The sequence below is a fragment of the Palaemon carinicauda genome, unplaced genomic scaffold, assembly GCF_036898095.1.
Source record: "Palaemon carinicauda isolate YSFRI2023 unplaced genomic scaffold, ASM3689809v2 scaffold138, whole genome shotgun sequence".
Lineage (NCBI taxonomy): Eukaryota > Metazoa > Arthropoda > Malacostraca > Decapoda > Palaemonidae > Palaemon > Palaemon carinicauda.
This window is the reverse complement of record NW_027168904.1, coordinates 75,001-80,000: the sequence shown is the minus strand read 5'-3', so window position 1 is coordinate 80,000 and position 5,000 is coordinate 75,001. Positions and strand designations below refer to the sequence as shown.

Below are 5,000 nucleotides of genomic sequence, written 5' to 3'. Positions count from 1 at the left end.
GATTAGTAAAGGCTGATATATATTTATATATATATACATATTAATATATATATATATATATATATATATATATAGAGAGAGAGAGAGAGAGAGAGAGAGAGAGAGAGAGAGAGAGAGAGAGAGTATTCTGCTCATATTTCATTTCCGTTTATTCGCAGAAAGTAAATATATATATATACACATATATGTGTGTGTGAGTGTATATATATGTACATATATATATACACACACACATATATATATATATATATATATATATATGTATATATATATATATATATATATGTATATATATATATATATATATATATACATATACACATGTATATATATATATATATATATATATATATATATATATATATATATATATATATATATATATATATATAACAAATGGAACCTTTTCTAGTCCACTGCAGGACAAAGTCCTCAGACATGTACTTATTCATATCTGGGATGTGGCCAGTTTTCATCACCACACTGGTTACTACGGACTGGTGATGGTGGGGAGAATTTAGCCTGGTCCTTCACATCAAACCAACCTAGTATGGGTGGCCTTGACTAGTAAGCATATTCTAATCATGGTGATACGCAAACCCTTTCACCTTAAGGTTTCCCCACTCAGAAAGGGATCCCTTTATAGGAACTGGTCTAAATGACTGATATCATCCTTCTTAAGGTAAATCGACAAATGAAATCAATTATAGGAGATTTGGAAAAAGCGATAGTATTAGAAACAAAACAAAGCCTTAACAGGATATATATCGTTTGAGTTCAATGTAAAATTAATGTTTAGCAGTTTCAAAATATCTGGATATAATCAAAATTATTTCCATATCTAAAAAGCTGTTCGAAAATACAATCTCCTTTTGACCCAAGAATAGTTTGACTTCAAACATCTATACATTGGGGAAAATGTCGTATTATTATTATTATTATTATTATTATTATTATTATTATTATTATTATTATTAGCTAAGCTACAACCCTGGTTGGAAAAACAAGATGCTATAAGCCCAAGGGCTCCAACAGAGAAAAATAGCCCAGTGAGGAAAGGAAATAAGGGAATGCATAAATGATATAATAGGTAATGAACAATTTAAATAAAATATTTTAAAAACAATAGCAGCATTAAAACCGATATTTGATATATAAACTATAAAAGGACTTATGTTAGCCTCTTCAACATAAAAACATTTGCTGAGAGTTTGAACTTTTGAAGTTCTACCGATTCAACTACCCGATTAGGAAGATCATTCCACAACTTGGTCACAGCTGGGATAAAACTTCTTGAGTACTGTGTAGTATTGAGCCTCATGATGAAGGCCTAACTATTAGAATTAACTGCTGTTGAGAGAGAGAGAGAGAGAGAGAGAGAGAGAGAGAGAGAGAGAGAGAGAGAGAGAGAGAGAGAGAGTCTATTCCCACATATGCAAAAAGAGCGTTCGGTGCTCTCACATTGCAGTTTTGCAATGCCTTTTTGCAAAATAAAGTATTTTATTTTACCGTGTTTCCTTTCCTCACTGGACTATTTTCCTTGTTTGGGCCCTTGGGCTTATAGCATCCTTTTTTTAGCAAATAATAATGATAATAATAATAATAATAATAATGATAATAATAATAACAACAACAACAATAATAATAATAATAATAATAATAATAATAATAATAATAATAATAATAATGTTCAGAAAATCACATAACTTGAACGATAGATTCTCCTGTGAAATAAAGGGACACTTTTAATAGGACAAGGTTCACCCAACTATATTAAGCCTTACGCAAACAACGCAATAATTATTACGCAATTTGCTGATAATATGGTTCATATAGTGTGCTCAGATTCTAGAAGGATAAAGGGTCAAATGAGTGATAAGTGATTAATATTAATAAAGGTTTAAATAAATAATTGGTTGAAATATTTGTGGATGCAAAGAAACTTTTTCGATATCATCATCATCTCATCCTACGCCCATTGACGCAAAGGGCCTCGGCTAGATTTCACCAGTCGTCTCTATGTTTAGCTTTTAATTCAATACTTCTCCATTCATCATCTCCTACTTCGAGCTTCATAGTCCTCAGCCATGTAGGCCTGGGGACTTTCAACTCTTCCAGCTGAACGTTTGATGAACTAATCTCTCTTGGGGAGTGCGTAAGATACAAAAGGACTTTGATGTTAATGAAAAATAGCATTACGTGTAACTCATTAAGATTCTGATTTTGTACATTAACTAAATGAATAAAAAAAAAACGAATAAACGAATGGGTGAATAAATAGATAAATTGGCAGCACAAGTAATAAAATCAATCAGGAAAAGAAGCACTGACCCAAGGGAATGCGACGGAAAGTGAAGGAAACGATGGTAAGATAATCCTGATTATTATTATTATTATTATTATTATTATTATTATTATTATTATTATTATCATTATTAGTTTAACTACAACCCTAGTTGGGAAAGCATGATGCTACGAGCTTCATCTCTTATCTTGTCATCCAAGAAATGTACAGCGTATAAGACGCTTATGCGTTTGTGCATATTTATATTTGCGTAACCTTGTTTGGGGATACGGATGCGTTTTTCCAATTTTTTATTTCTTAATATTATTTTATTCTTACACACATTTATTATTCATGACTGTACTGATTATTTTTCTAGAGAGAGAGAGAGAGAGAGAGAGAGAGAGAGAGAGAGAGAGAGAGAGAGAGAGAGAGAGAGAGAGAGAGAGAGAGAGAGCAACACTGAAGTCTTTTCCTCATTAAAGCAAAACTTGGCCTAGAGAGAGAGAGAGAGAGAGAGAGAGAGAGAGAGAGAGAGAGAGAGAGAGAGAGAGAGAGAGAGAGAGAGAGTCTTAAAGCAAACCTTGGCCTGGAGGAAGAGATTCTTAAAGAAAAACTTGGCCTACAGAGAGAGAGAGAGAGAGAGAGAGAGAGAGAGAGAGAGAGAGAGAGAGAGAGAGAGAGAGAGAGATTCTTAAAGCAAAACTTTACTTTTCCAACTAGGGCTGTAGCTTAGCTAGTAATAATAATAATAATAATAATAATAATAATAATAATAATAATAATAATATTTCTATTTGTAGCAGATCAACATGGGATATTCCCTTTACAGACGACAAGCTTTCATTTCTCATATCCGTCTTCCAGAGATAGGCAGCAATTGAATTGTTTTCTCCCATTTCAAAGATCGTTCCTCTCCATAACAAGACTAGAAATCTTGGCTCGATTCTATACTTGTTGTTGAATGGGTCGCTTGTCAAATATTTTTATTTTAAAGCTTTTCGTATGTATTTATCATGAGGGTCATCTTTCCAGACACATCGATTGCTTTCTCGGATGTTTAAACGTTTCTGTTGATGCTACAATTCTGGATTAACTGAATAGATAACTACCTTTATTGAACATGAAGTAGATGTTATATTAATAGACGAAAACATGGTAAGGTATGTAGATAAAGAAAATAATTAAACAAATGTTGAAACAAGCAACAGATAACAGGTACTTTATGTTTAATGGCGAGTACTATAAACAGATGGGTTGGCAATGGGACAACCTTATAGTGCACCACTAGCAAATGCTTTCCTATGTTATTACGAAGAGAAATAGTCAGAACAATGTCCAATGGATTTCAAGTCTATATTCTACAGACGGTATGTGGATGACACCTATATAATATTTAAGAAAATTGTATAAAAAGTAGAAAATATGTCGTGGATTGTATTGCTGAAGGCCCTACAATTTCTTCTTTCTTCTTATTACCACCTACAAAATTCAACCTGGCCATTGAGACTTGATTGACAGGTGGCCTCCCTCGTGCCCCCCCCCCCCCCCCCCGACCTATGGAAAATCGAGCCAATATTCCCACGCCCGAGCTCAGAGGCAAGACAGGGCTATGCCACGAATTGGACAAAAAGGAAAAGATCGGGAATGAACGAAAGTTGACAAGAATAATTGATAAATATTAAATGAAGATAGAAATAAAGGGAGATAATAGAATAATTAAGCGTTATAATGAAGAAAATAAACAGTCCTAAAACACAATGTGAATTTATATATATATATATATATATATATATATATATATATATATATATATATATATATATATATTTATATATATATATATATTTATATATATATATATATATATATATATATATATATATATATATATATATAAAGTAAAGAAATAATCATTATTTCTTTAACCAAAAGCTTAAACTAGAAACCTTGAAGAAGCTAAGGAAACACGAGGATTCCTGCAGGAAACACATTGACGCCACTAAGGCAATTGCTTTAATGTAAATTATATATATATATATATATATATATATATATATATATATATATTATATATAATATATGCAACCTAACCGGATTCCTTTCTATTAAAACAATGGCTGACGACATTAAAAAGAGATTTGTAATAACAAAATCTTCTACAATAAAAGAAATAATTTCTAAGATTGATCATTATTATTATTATTATTATTATTATTATTATTATAGAAGAAAATATTTATATTGATTATAATCATAAGTGTTAGTGATACATATTCATAACAGCTTATGTCAGCAAGATTACTGTATACCATGTGGGGAAGAGAGAGAGAGAGAGAGAGAGAAGAGAGAGAGATGAGAGAGAGAGAGAGAGAGAGAGAGAGAGAGGAGTGTAGTACGTTTCTATCTCCATGCTATAATGATCCTTATGACAAGGAGCAATAAGGTTGCTTTCTTTAGTCTGTTGGAAGTTGCATAGGCCTTTTGAAAAAATTAAACCATCCTGTCTTTACTTCACACCTTTTATACTTCTTAGAAATAGCACTCTCTCTCCCTCTCTCTCTCTCTCTCTCCTCTTCCTCTCTCCCTTCTCTCTCTCTCTCTCTCTCTCTCTCTCCCAGACCATCCAAGACTGGAAGATGCAAAATACACCGGAAGATGCATTAGCAACTCTCTGGTGGATATACGAGGTGCCTCACACTGAGGGACCTGGGGG

General features: G+C 32.3%; 1 long non-coding RNA gene across 1 annotated transcript in view; it reads right to left on the bottom strand.

The window, feature by feature from the left end:
* LOC137635535 (uncharacterized) overlaps nucleotides 1-5,000 on the bottom strand; it is a 22,613-nt gene that overhangs the window by 12,745 nt on the left and 4,868 nt on the right. The gene's annotated exons all lie outside the window — the stretch shown is intronic.